The sequence below is a fragment of the Dryobates pubescens genome, chromosome 22, assembly GCF_014839835.1.
Source record: "Dryobates pubescens isolate bDryPub1 chromosome 22, bDryPub1.pri, whole genome shotgun sequence".
In the NCBI taxonomy this organism is placed as follows: Eukaryota; Metazoa; Chordata; class Aves; order Piciformes; family Picidae; genus Dryobates; species Dryobates pubescens.
Window position 1 is genome coordinate 17,868,443 of NC_071633.1, and position 14,443 is coordinate 17,882,885.

Below are 14,443 nucleotides of genomic sequence, written 5' to 3' on the forward strand. Positions count from 1 at the left end.
TTTTCCTAGTTAACAGACTTTATAGAACGTCACTCACTCCTGCAGCAACACTAAATACGCAGCAATGCCAGCTCTGAGGTTACATGTACCACATACAAACAGCAAAGGGTGAGTTTTCCCCAGAGTCTCTGTCTGGTTGCACCCTGGTTAGAGCTGTACCACCAAGTGCAGAGGAACTTCCAGACCAACTGCGCTTTTTCTTCTACTTCCCTTTTTTCCCCTCCTGGTTCAGGGAGCCTTCCGTGCAGAGCGCCGCTGTCCTCAGTTGCACTGGTTATGTCATGCTACTCCAGCATGGCATTACATGATGTGACTGATGCAGTCTCATGTGTCACATCACAGTGAAAGCACTGGAGGGAGAAAGTTTTCATCGGTGGGACTTAAGGATATTCGTAAAAGTTGGGGTTTTTTTATGCGTGTTATTTGCTGCTACAGTCAGAGGCTCTTTGCTGCCTTCAAGCTACCTGTGTGATTTCCGTGGATATCAGCAGGTGTGAAGCTACAGATAAGGAGGAAGCTGTGGTTCAAAATAAAATCTGAAAGCCCTTGCTCCCTTATAAAATAGGTAAGACGTGTTTGCAGGTTATTTTAAAATGGCAAAGCAGAGCAGCATCACTGCAATCAGTCATACTGCTTCCTGTACTCGGCAGAAGAGATAGAACTGGGTTAATGACCCACTGCTTCATGACCAATTCTTTAGTGATGGAAGAATGAATAAATATTCGGGTGATTTCCTTTTTTTATTACCTTCTTCCCTTACAATAGGACCCTTAAGTATGGATTTTATTCTTTTTGTGCGTGCTCATCTCATAACCTGAGCGTGTATCAACAGCACGCAGCCGAGCCAAGCGATCTCACAGGATGGGAAAGCTTTCATTCCTGCAATTGCTACGTTTAAGAACAAACGAGCAAACCACAACGTACTCGCGGGTTATTTCTCCACACAAGGGGATGTTTTTCCACACGGAAAAGCTCAGCCCAGCCGTAAGTTTCCCCGGTCTCATACACAGCCCGAGGTGGAAGACAAAACCCTGCGGGGACACCTCCACCCGGCTGGGCTCCCCCGGAGGGGCGCGCCCCCTCTGCCCGCAAAACAATATCCAATGAAAGCTAAAAGCAATAAAGCCAACAGCAGCAACAGCCACCCGGTAGCAAACCGCAGGCTCGGCGAGGCTCCCGCCCAAACCCGCCCGGGGCTCAGCCCACCCAACCCAAACCCGCGGGCCCGGCGCCGAGGGAGAGGGGCTGGAAACCGACGGCCCCCCGCAGACACCCCCACAGCCCCGCCCGGCCGCGCCCGCCCGCAGAAGTTGCGGCCCCGCCACCGGCAGTCCTCCGCTCTTCTCCCGGTCCTCTGTGACCGGAGGAGCCGCTCCCGCCTCAGCCCGGCGCGGAGGGCAGCAGCAGCAAGACGGGCGGCGCCGGCCCCGCCAAACGGCGGTGCGAAGCGGGCACAGCCTCGCCGGGAACTATCCCCTTCACGCCCTCCCCGCCAACAGCAGCCGCCGCCGCTTCCCCGCCGAGGGCTCAGCTGCTGGCCCCTCACTAAGGGAGCCCCGCCCGCTCGGGGGCCGCGGCTCTCCCGCCGCCGGGACAAACTTTCGCATCCCTCCTACGAGCACGGGCGAGCTCCCCGCGCGGCGGCAGGTCCCCGCCGGTACCTGGTGCTGCTGCGGCGAGGCGGGCGGCTGGGCGCGCTGCTCCTCCCGCGGGCCGGCGGCCCATGCGCCCGGGGCTGGGCGAGGGGCCGCCCTGTACACCCGGTTCCAGCGCCAGCTCCGCCGCTCTCGCGCTGCCGCCGCCACTACTCCCGTTGCCCGGGCAACCGCCGCCCGCCCCCCTCGCCTTGCCGCCTCCCTCCTCACAATGCCGCTCTCAGCGGCCAATCACGAGGGCGCCCGCCGCGGCCACGTGGGGCCGGGAGGCCAATGGGAGGCGGGGGGCTGCGGCCGGCCGAGGCAATGAGGAGCTGCTTTCCAGGCGGGAGCGGGCTGGGAGGAGCGGCGGGCGCGGTCCCGATCCCGATCCCGATCCCGGTCCCGGTCCCTCCCTGCCCCGCCCTGCCGGGAAGCGGCTAAAATGAGCAGGTGGAGCCCCGCGCTCCATGGCCCCATCCTGCGACCCCACCACACAGTCCTGAGGTGGGACACGTTGCGGGGCTGGCCCCTGCCACCTGCCTGCGTCGTGCAGCTCTCGATGCGGTGGTGGATTGCTGCAAGCAGCCACACCTGTGCTCGGCACCGGCTGGGGCCGCCGCACGAGCCCGGGTTCAGTTCTGGGCCACTCCATCCAAGGGCATTGAGGTGCTGGAGTGTGTGCAGAGCTGCACGACAAACTCCTGAAGGGTCTGGAGAACAGGTCTGGTGAGGAGCAGCTGAGGGACCTGGGAGGCTGAGGAGAGACCTTTTGGCTCTACAACTCCCTGAAAGAAGGTTGGAGCCAGGTGGAGGGCAATCTCTTCTGCCAAGGAACAAGCAATAAGGACAAGAGGAAACAGCCTGAAGTTGTGGCAGCTTAGGAGTAGGCTGGACATTGGGAGAAAATTCTTCACCAAAACATGGTCAAGCCCTGGCCCAGGCTGCCCAGGGCAGTGGTGGAGTCCCCTCCCTGGATGGATCTAAAAGCCATGTAGAAGTGCTGCTGAGAGACATGTTTAGTGGTGACCTAGCAGTGTTCAATGATCATAAAGGTCTCTTCAAAACAATTCAAGGATTCTGTGATTATAAACACAGTGTTGGCCTCTCATTAGTGCAGATGCCTGAATTACCTGAAGCAGAGCCACACAAGCTTTAGCAAGCCAGCATTAGTAAGGATGGCCGGATGGAAGCTCATTCCTTGCAGAGCCACTTGGGCAGCTCAAGACCAGCTCTGGAAATGAAAGTGTGGATGTGCTCCAGGTGGCTTAGCAGAAGCCAGCTCCAGTCCAATGTGGTTTACTGGCCTGTGCCAGTAGCCGTGCTAGCACACACCCCAGCAGCAATGTATTCCCTTGGGCACTCTAGATCTGAGCTAGTCCTGACTGACCCACATAACTTGTGTGAGGAAGAAAAGGAAAACTCTACCAAATACCATCACAGGTGCAAGATGGGGTGGTGGGGGTGTGTGTTAGAGTGAAATACACTCTGCTCTGTCTGCAATCTAAGAAATCCATGATGGCTAGTGCCTGCCACCTTTTGAGAGACAGCAGCATGAGGAGATGGCACCTGTTCCTCAGGAAGATGTATCTGGAAGTAGCATCAGCCTTTACCCCTTCCCATCCCAGTACCAACACAGGATTTCAAAGCAATTTCCTTGTTTTCTATCTCAGCTTCAGTGAACTCTATACCTGACACTTTCTGTGGCACCTCATTCTTGGGTTGCTTACAGTTGCACCTTGCTTTTAGCTTTCTCCTCGAGGCTCTTGACTCGGCAGAACCACAACTTTCAATCCAGTATTCAGGACATCAGCTAACATGGAACAGCAGTAAACAAAATTTACATCCAGTTTAGACCATTTATTTAATCTAAATGCTAAAATGTGGCCTCTGAAAAGAAATATGTGAAATGAGTTTGCCTGAGGCTTTGTTTAAGCTCACCTGGAAAAACAAGATGCCACAAACTCCTGGACTGCTGTGGCTCTTAGGACCTTGAAAGACATCGTGGCTTGCAGGAGGCTTCCCTGCCACGCTCAAGCCTCACTTTGCTCAAAGGCCTTTGGAAGCATTTTGTGCATTTGCTGACTGCTTGTTTCTGTGGAAAATGACATTTCTGTCACTCCATAACTCAACTGCCATCTTTCCTGTCTGAGCAATGTTTCACATGCAGACAAGAGGAATGAGAACGGGGGCTTTGGCAAACTCAGGTGGCATTTGCGGGCAGGAGGAGATGGTTTATAACACAGTAGTGAGAAACTGCTTCTGCTGTAACATTGTTATATTTAGAAAATCTTCTTTTCAAGCCTGTGGCTGGAGGTAGCAAAGAAGATTATAATGGCCTAGTCTGTGATAAAGGAAAACTTCAATTCAATGGGACTGCTGTAAAGGCTCTTATTTATTTTGCTCAGCAGTTGCATTTCGCCTTTCACTCGCTTGCCTGCAGCTTTGGTTGCTGTGGAGGTTTTCTTCTGTAAATTCTTCAAAGTGATGGCTTTTCCCTTTGAAAGAATGCTTGACTGCAGAGAACTACAGAAGTGTAACCTTTTTTATTTCTCTCTGTGCACATGTGATGCTTTGAGCTTTGAAAAGACAGGTGTACTGCCACCTCTCTGGTTCATTTGCATGCCAAGAGCCTGAAAACTTTCATACTCCCCCTCTGAAAAGCAAGGACAGTGATCTACACTTCCCAGTTAAAGGTCATCTGCAAATACAGTGTTCCTCTGTAGTTCAGACTGGTGAGACATTCAGCATCTTATGAATCAGAAGCATAAGGCATATAGTTATTGATTAGATGTTATGGTTGTGGCAAAACCGGTAACATAGAATCATAGAACTGTTAGGGTTGGAAGGGACCTCCACTTCCAACCCCCCCATGCCACAGGCAGGGACACCTAACACTAGATCAAGTTGCTCACAGCCACCTCCAGCCTGGCTGGATGAGGCTTCCACCACCTCCCTGGGCAACCTGTGCCAGTCTCTCACCACCCTCATGGGGAAGAACTTCTTCCTAAGATCCAATCTGAAACTACCCATTTCTGCTTTTTCTTCCGTTCCCCCCAGTCCTATCACCCTAAAAAGTCCCTCCCCAGTTCTCTTGTAGGCCCCCTTAAAATACTGGAAGACCACAACTAGGTCTCCTCGGAGGTGTTGCTTACATGTACCCTCATCAGTGCTTAGGATCTAGGCAGACAAAAGGCAAGAAAAACAAAACACTTCAATCTTCTTCTTAGAAACTGAAAGCTGTGACACAGTGAAATGTGCCAAAATCAGGTCTTCCAACTAACAACAGCGTCTTAACCACAAGCTGTTCCCCTTCGTGTTGATTCTTACCCTTTTGAAGTGTCCCAGCCTATTTGACAGTTAAAAGTGATTGTGTGCTAAGTTACAGGCTTGGACTACAAAAAGATAACGATCAAAGCCCAAGTTCTCATCTCGCTGCTGAGACCTGAAACTGGGAGCAGTTTGGTGCCTTCACTGGGCATTAATACAGCAATAATTCTCCTATTTAAGAGCCTTTGTGGAACAACAGGTGAAAATCAGGAACAAAACACTTTAAATGCACACCTTCAGTCTAGGGCTAATGCCATTCAAATCCCAGTGCGGTCCCTATGACAAAGCCAGTTAGTGTGTGCTCAGAAATGAAGTGACGGTGGGGACTCAAGACTCCTGAATCTGTCAACTTTCTGTCATCTGAGCCCACACTGGGTACTGTAGAAGCACACTGGGTCCCCTGGGGATAAAATCTAAATGGCAGCCGTGTGTGCATCACATCAAAGATTGCCTTTTGCCACAAACTCCACGGAACAAAAGGAGTCCTTGATCTTAGCTGGAACTTGGAGATGCCGAGTCCAGAAGCAGTAAGGGCACAGGAGTTCTGAGAGGGCATTGCAGTGGTCATCTCAGCAAGGAGGGCAGGACCTGGCCTGAAGTTGTTTTAATTGCCATGGCAATACAAGGCCACTTAAACGCTGTGAAAGCCACGACTCTTCGCCGTGAGCGTTTGGAAATGAGGCTTCCTTTGCCGGTGCCTTTTGTCTGCCACTACAGAATGTCAGGGAAAGTTCAGTTCTAGAACACCAGAAGATGCCTAAAACCCACTGAATATTAATGCTGCTCTTCGAGAAGTGGATTTTTACAGCAAGGAAAAAAATAAGTTTCATAATTAAAAAACAAAACATTAATTAAGAGCTACATGCAATTCATCATCTAAAGGATTCAAATCACTTAACTTCAGCTAATTCAGCTTTGATCCTCGGACTGGAAGAGTCAACATCTCCTGAGGTGTTTTCACAGACTTTTTCAAGCCAGTCTTGAGTTCATTCATCTGTGTGTCTGCTGCAGGGTCTGGTGAAACCTTCTCTGACAAAACTGATGGCTGCAACGGGAGGAGAGTTCAGGGAGCAGAAAAACTGGGATGTTAAGGCACAACAGCGAAGCTTTCATTAATTTTTCAGGCTCTGTTATGTACCTTTTAGCTTTTGGCTGTAGCTAATCAAATTGAATGTTCATATAAGTTCTGACTCAAGGCAATGAGTTCTTTAAAATGTCTTGTTTTGCATTTTTCAGATGTTATTGTGTAATGCATGTACATTAAGAAAAGCTGTTGCTTTGGGGGATAGAATGCTTCTTGAGAATCTATTTACCTCCATGAAATCCAATATCATCTTTGACAGATTAACTCTTGAGACAGCAAATATTTTTCCTCCAGGACAGCCAGATGCTGTTGTTCTTTGCTGTATCTTTTGGCAGCAGGGAGGACTAGGGAGGACTTTGGTTTAGGTTTTCACATCTTAAAGATTTCTTCAAATAAAATTTTTGATTGGGAAGTGGAAGCAACTGCTCAGTTGACCAGTGGGGCAAGGCAGGTATGAAATATCTCAGATATTACATTTAGCTCTCCTGTGAGCCGAAAAGCCTTAAAGAGGAAGCTCCAATGCTAAATGTCAGTGACATTTTTAAAAGCACAGGGCCAGCTCTTCCCTAAGTATTCTGTCCACCCTCTACTTGTCAAAAGTTGGGTCCCCCCTCCTCTTTGGTAGGAATGATGTAGATTCCCCACTCACAGCTCATAGGAACAGCTGCTTAGGTGGAGTAAGAGGTCACAAAACCAGCTCTCTCCAGCAGTTTGTCAGAACTGAGCATTTGCTTCACAGTGCCTTACATTTACAGGGTAACAGTCCAAGACAAGCCTCTCTCAGCTATTATTGTTAGATAGCATCTCTGTTATCCTCTGTGTGGTGGGTTAAAAATTCCCCCCAACACAAGATTGCCAGACCAGCTCAGTTAAAAAGCAAATGTATTTACAAGCAAAACTACAATCTACAAATGAAATGCAATGACTGTGTTGCCACTCTGTACTTCCATGGTTTGGAAATTGTCTCCTCAAAGTAGCTGCCTTCATCCATGGTCAGGCAGCATCTTCTGTGGTCAACTGCAAGGGCCAGTTAGGACTGTGCTGAGCCACTGCCCCAAGTATTTACCAGTCCTCAGGTACTGCTGAAGCAGCCTGCTCTCTTCTTCAGCCAGCACATATGGCTCTCTGGGATATCAGAACTCTTTAGAGAGTGGCAGCTTGCTACCCTCTGATTCCATCACTATCAAGTTCTTACTTTGCATCGTGGCATCAAACTATTGACATTGGCTTATGTGATTGAAGAGAAAACAGAGGTGGAAAGCAGCAGACAGATCATCCTTGCTTTGGCAGGTGAGGCTAAGAGCAGACCTTGGTTCTTTGTCTGCATTCCCAAGGTCTTCCCTGAACATCTGCCAGATGTGGTGGCGTTCTTAAAATTCTCTCTGCTGTTAGTGCCTCCTTGGCCTCTGAAGCCCAGCTGCCTAATAATTGGAAACAAACCTCTTCTCAGGCTGCCACAGGAAGTGGGACACGCTAACCCTCACACCATGCTTGCCTCAGCCTGCAACTGCTGTGTAACCAAAGGATTCCTGCTTGGCCCTTGGGACACCATGGACAGCCTCAGAGTGCAAAACAGTTACTAATTGCTACCCAGTGGAAAGTCCATCTAAGACAAGCCACACACCTCACAATTGTCAAGGTGTGAGATCTTTGTTGGTGTGAGAAGGATGCCTTGAGAGCATCTGAGGAGATCTACACCCAAGTTCTCCAAAACATATTTCCCACATCCCCTTTTATCTGAACAGAATGTGTCTCCCACATTAGTCATGTATGCTGCAAAAGGTTACAGATTGCATATAAACATGGCTAATGAAGCTGAGTACTGCAAGCACAAGCAGCACAAAATATTTTGTTTACTTAACATTTATACACACTCAAGTAAAAGCTTGTTAGGTTTGGTTGGCTAAGCTTGTTTTCTTAGGGGACCTAGCAGGCTGAAAAAAAATTAAATACATCAACATATGCATAACAACAACTCCTATTAGCATTCCTGTTAAGTCAGTGATTAATTCTCCTTTGAGGGAGAAGTGGTGGTAAGACAACCCGAGTCTAATATCTAGTAGCAATATTACAATCGGCTCAGAATTGCAGATTCTATCAACACATACTGCATATGTAATACAGGAGAAGCTTCCAGAGCCTACACTTTAAAGAGAGATCTGAATAAACATATGCTCAGTTGAGTATTTAAATACAGATTCAAACAAGCTGCTCTCCACAACTGCCTTGTAGATATCTGCTCTGGCTGCAAACAAAGAGGTCACTTGAGTTTTCTGCTGACTTTAAGTGGCTGAACTGGAAGAGCAGGGCAATGGCACAGCAGCAGCAGACAGGACTAATTCTGAAATAAATGATCTGTTGTCAGAAAGGTTCAGATGAACTCCAGTGGGATGATGAGAGACACTACGATGGTATTTTCTAAGACACATGACTAGCTGCTCTGTCTTTGACAATCTGGACTTCATGAACGTTGTAATGGAGCTTTGACTACAAGCTTGGTGGTGGATTTTCCCCATTGGTAGAGTTCTCCATCCTATCTGTCAGCAAAGAGTGCAGTAACACAAAGCATTACCCAGCTGGGAGCCGTAAGAACAGCACTGGAGGGAAAAGTGAAACCTTCTGCAGAAGGTCGCTCTTCTCACACTGATTCAGAAGACAGGAAACTGAGTCTTTGCTCCTGGGGACCATGAAAGGCAGTATGGGATGCCCAGTGTGGGCTGAGGGTGTTAATGAGTGCCTGGGAAAAGCAACTTTCCACAGAGTTTAATTGGTAGCTACAGCAGAGAGGGAATTTCTTGCATTAGCAGGGAAAAGGGAGATTTCCAGTATTCAAACCAAGCAGCTGAGAAAGCAGCCTCTATTTCCTTACTCCCTACCCTTAATATGTAGGACTCCAACATGTCAGAGAGGCTGGTGGCTTATCTCCCACAGGCTCACTATCATTGCTTACCCCCCCTGACTTTCTTTGCAGGGAAAGAAGTTACTGGCAAGGCCCACAGACAATCTTGTAAGACAGAGGGGAAGAAACCACCTTGTGTCCCAAGAGTAACATCTGCTTCAGTTTTTGTGAGGGTTGTCCTGGGGTGTTGGCTTTTGGAGTATTCATTTTAGTAACATTACCAAAGGCTTCCATAGGCTTTAGATTGTAATGCAAACAGAAGCAGCTCGTGGATGGTTCATGGATGATCTAGTGGCTCCAGACAGAAGTTGGTAGGTTGAGACATTTAGATGTTTTCTGACTGGATGAAGTCCTAAGAAACCTGGTCTGATCTCACAGCTGACCATGTTCTGAGCAGAAGGTTGGACTAGAGCTCTCCAGAGGTCATTCTAACCTGAATTATCCTCTCATTCTATGAGAACAGAGACTCTGCTTTACAGGAACCAATGCAGATGGTAGGACAGAGAGGCTGGCTCCCATCTAGCAAACAAATGATGCATTTGGAAATGATTGTCTTATGCCAATTGTTTCAGAGTCTGATGTTACACAAAGGTGACAGAGGAACTTCTGTTCCCTAATCAAAGCCTGTGGAGAGAGCAGTATGAATCTTTCAACACTCATGCAGTCCTACAAGATGCATCTGGATTTAACCAGGACCCCATTTTAATTGGGGAAGCAGAGAGACTGTGACTAGAAGATTAAAAACATTGCTATGAAGTTTTTACATCAGCTGTGTTAATATGAAAGAGTCTTCTGAAGCATGGACATTCAGAGACTCACATTATCTGCATGTCAAAGATAAAACAAAGTATTTGCCTTGACTCTATGATAAGTTTATGAGATTACAAATACCTTCAGGAAGAGGTGAGCTAAGGGAGAGAAAGAGAGAGGCTGTGGGGTCACATTTTTGCTTGAATATTAATATTATGCACTTCCAAAATCTCTTTCATCTAAAGATTTCAAAGCACTCCATGGACATTAATGAATTAAGCCTCACTGCAGTCCTGAGAGAAAAGGTAATGATTTAAAGATTGACGTTGAAAGAGCTGAATGGATACAAATGGGAAATAGCATTCCTAAGAGTTCATATAGTACTGAACCCATATGGAAAATCTACTGTTGTCCTCTTCATTTGTATCCTAGGTGCCTTCAAGGCAATTCGCAGCACTGGAAGAATGGATAAGAAGTGTTGACAGTTGCTTACCTAAAGACAATGGGGATACAATGGCAAAAGTAGTGGCAGAAATTAACAAGGAATAGACCAGACTGCAAAAAACAGGAGTTGTTTTGAGCACATTAAGCTTAATTTCAGCCTAGAGAAGTAATGAATTTTACAGTTACTTTTGTACTGAAATTGGTTTGCTTTACAAATTACTACATTCAGGATTGTATGAAATGACTTCACCAAGACAGCAGAGTTAGAGAAATGCTTTCCTGCTCAGACTCAAACCCAAAGCCACAGCAGAAGGAGGGAGCCTGGGCACTCACTGGAATGGAGGCAAGGAAAATGCACAATACACAATAGATGAAAATGCACTTACATCTTTTCTGACCAGCCAAATTGCTGTGCCTTTGCTAACCTGGCAAGTTTCATATATAAATAATTCTACTGAGAGTTAGCAGAACTCATCCCAAAGGCAGCAATGATAAAACCAGCAGCTCTCAGAAAGTAAGGGAAGCCTTTGATGCAGAGGGATGTGGCATTTCAAGGGGGGGGTGCAGGTATTCTGTGCAGCCTTGCAACCTGTCTTCCCCTTTTATGTTGCCATTGGTCACAGCTACACTTTCCTCTCAAGAATGTTTGCAGTTCTCCAAGCTGTAAAAAGTCTTAAGCAAGACCCCGAGGGGAAGTGCCTTGTATCTTCCCAGCAGAATCTGTGCTGTAGCCATGTAATGAGAAATCTTTCTTGATATACAGCTTTCACTCAATGGAAGAGGCAACAGTAGTGTTAAGGGCATGTAATTTCCTAACTCAAGCTCTTGCTGTCCTGGGGCATTAGGAAATGCAATTCCATTTTCCCCCCCCCCCAGGTTTTGGGTTGGGGTTTTGTGTGTGTGTGTAACTGAGTATTCATACTTTGAACAGAGCTAGAAACTAAAAAGTATCTGCTTACAGAGAAAATAGCTTCACATCAATCAAGCAAACCTGCAATTACAGGTGGAAGCTCATTTCACACTATGAAAAGCAAACAAGCCCTAGGTTATCCCAAGACATGCCTTTCTTTACAGGCCTTCTCAATGCTCCTTAGATGCTGCACACACACATTCCACTTTTCAGTACCCAAAGTTTTTGATCAAGATGATGCTTATCCCAGGCTAGCAGAGCTCAGACACCTCCATCAGCTCAGGAAGGCTCTTTAGTATGGAGCTGTAAAACATGAAAGTTAGAAGGTTTTTAGATCTCAGCTGTAGATTGTTTGTTCTCATGTGTGGAAGTGCTTTTTGGGATGCTTAAGTGCTAAATTCTTAGATCCTGACAAGCTGTTGCCTTACCTTCATTTCTCACTTTCAGAATCCTCCCCTAGAGCACTGCAGCAAGGGTGTTTAAACTGTGGATCTACACTAAATAATGCCTGTTAGGGAGCCTAAGGATGGCTGAACCTGTCTCTCTTGCCAGAAGCTGCTTAGATCCAAGAAGTGTTTCCTCTGACAAAGTGCAGCAAGTTCATTCTTAAACCAAATTCCCAACTCCAAACATTCAGACACTGGGAAGAACAGGTTTCCAGATTAAAAGCAGCAAATAAGACCTATCTTGTGTAGCCTGTTCCAAATCAAGCTCTAACTCCAGACCTGTTTGTTTATTGCTAGGATGGGCTTCACTGTTGACCTGTACATTTAGAGAGCTGATGAACATGGATTGGCTTTCATAGAGTCACAGAATGGTAGGGGTTGGGAGGGACCTCCAGAGGTCATCAAGTCCAACCCCCCTGCCAGAGTAGGGCAGAGCACACAGGAACACCTCCAGGTGGGTTTTGAAAGTCTCCAGAGAAGGAGATTCCATAACCTCTCTGGGCAGCCTGCTCCAGGGCTCTGTCACCCTCATCATACAGAAGTGTCTCCTCATGTTGAGATGCAGCCTCCTGTGCCCCAGCTTGTGCCCATTGTTCCTTGTGCTATCACTGGGCACTACCAAAGAGAGCCTGGCACCTTCATCCTGACACCCACCCCTCAGATTTATGGACATTGATCAGATCCCCTCTCAGCCTTCTCTTCTCCAGACTAAACAGCCCCAGAGCTCTCAGCTTTTCTTCACAGCAGAGATGTTCAAGTCCCATAGTCATCCTTGTAGCTCTCTGTTGGAATCTCTCCAGCAGATCCCTGTCTCTCAAACTGGGGAGCCCAAAACTGGACACAATATTCCAGGTGTGGTCTCAGCAGGGCAGAGTAGAAGGGAAGAGAACCTTCCTATCCTCACTGGACACACTTTTCTTGCTGTTGGTATTACTCACTCAGAGCCAATATTCTCTTATCATTTAATTATTTCCATGGCAACAATGCTGCCAACTACTGATGCAAACACTTCTAAAATGCAACTGACACCGAAAGATCTTCTGCTGTCTTGGCTGTCCCAAGCTGGCCAAACAAAACCAAGGAAGTAAGAACAAGGGTAGGAGTAGAGCTCAGGGTCTCAGCAAGGCATGCAGCTGGGCTGCTGGCTAACTGCATGACCCTGGAGTGGCAGCTACAAATCACAGCAATGTGAGAGAGCTTTAATCAGATTTACAAAAGCCCCATGAGGAATGAAGGCAGTGTGTTCCCAAGACAGGTTAGCACAATATTGACTTGTCTTGTTCACTTCTGTCAAATCAACCTGCTGGGCTCTCTCCCCATTCTGTGTGCTGTAAAACTAGCAACCCTTGCTAGTGATGACACATTGTCCCATTTCAACACCACACAAACAGATTCTCACTGCAGTTAACACAACTGTCTCTGCTTTCTCTGCAGGTAGCCCTTCCCAGGCTAATTTAATCTGTTCAAGCACATACAGAAAATGAAAATCCATCCTAGTATCACCCAAAAATTTACTGCAGTGCAAAACAAACCTAATGCATTTATTTCATGCTGGCAGTCCACCTTCAAATGAATACTTTGAGGGGAAGGAGAAGACAGAAGGAGGAGCAGTTGCAGATACACCAGAGCTGCAAAGCCTACACCTAACACCTTTGAACATAAACCAGTTGGTAACAGCTGCTGGCAAACCACCCCAACAGGCAAGAAACAGCAGGAGTCAGCCCCACTGCCGTGGAAGACTTTGGTGGCAACATGTGCCTCAGGTGGCAGCTTTTTGCCTTTTTATGAGTGGTTAAAATAAAGCTGAAGAAGAGTAGAAACAAAAACTAAAGACTCAATATCCAAGGTAAGCACACCTGGATGATGTGGATTTTAGCTAATTTCCTTATTTCTTGGGGACACTCAGTGTCTCCCAGACTTTTGGAGCAAGGAAAGAGTGCAATAAAATTAATGCCAATAAAAGGCAATTGTTTTGGTCATTTCACCTGAAACCTAGCTGCTACTGCCTACACCTTGCAGGAGGAATCTTTCCAGGGGAATTGCCTGCAGGTTCTTGTAAAGAAAGAGAAGGTTCCATATGAAACTACTCTGGCATGCCAATCAAAACATGCTTCCCTTCCCCACTTCACAATTTATTTTGTTTTAATTTTTTTTTTTTTTTTGCTGAGAGGGAATTGAGCAAAGAATGTTACAACTATTGACCTGAGACAGTCTCCTGGAAATAATCTAACAGCAGGGAACAGCAAGTCCTTTTCAAAACCAATGAAGCAAGAAAATGCTGTTGACCAAGCTATTGTGAGAGACTTGAGGGAGGGGAGTTGGGGAAAAGTGATGGAAGGGGAAGAGAGAACATGAGACTATGCCTTAGGCTCAGACTTACTGTTTCCTTTAGAGGAAATCCACCTATTTACCTATTTTCAAGCCATCACTTTGATGCCATCTCTACCCTACACAACCCTCCTTCCAAACCAGCTCCTTGGTTTTGGCAGCTGGGCAGTCAGAAGGCTCAGGCTTATGATTGCAGCAGTTGTGTTCACAGCATGCAGTGCTACACAGCCTTGGATTTCCCTGATCTGTCTCTCCTTAGCATGCCCTGTGGTAGGTTGGTAAAACAAGACAGTATTTCTGTGGACTTAAAAATCAGTCTATGTCCTTCTTCAGGGGCTCTGCCTTTTCACAGGATGAGGCCACTGTCTGAGACACAGGAATTCTAAAATCCTCCTCTTTACTTCAAGAGTTTGAAAAAACAACAACCAAAAAAAAATTAGCAACAACCACCCCTCACCACCACCAACCCAACCCAACCCATCCTGCCAGTGCTCATGAGATCAGCAGCAGCCAGTGCTGCTAGCACCACTTTGTGAGCTTAGGGCATTACAGAACCCCCGAGGGTGAGGACCACTTGGCTGTGTCTCACTTCAAGATGCTATGACCAGTCCTAAGCAC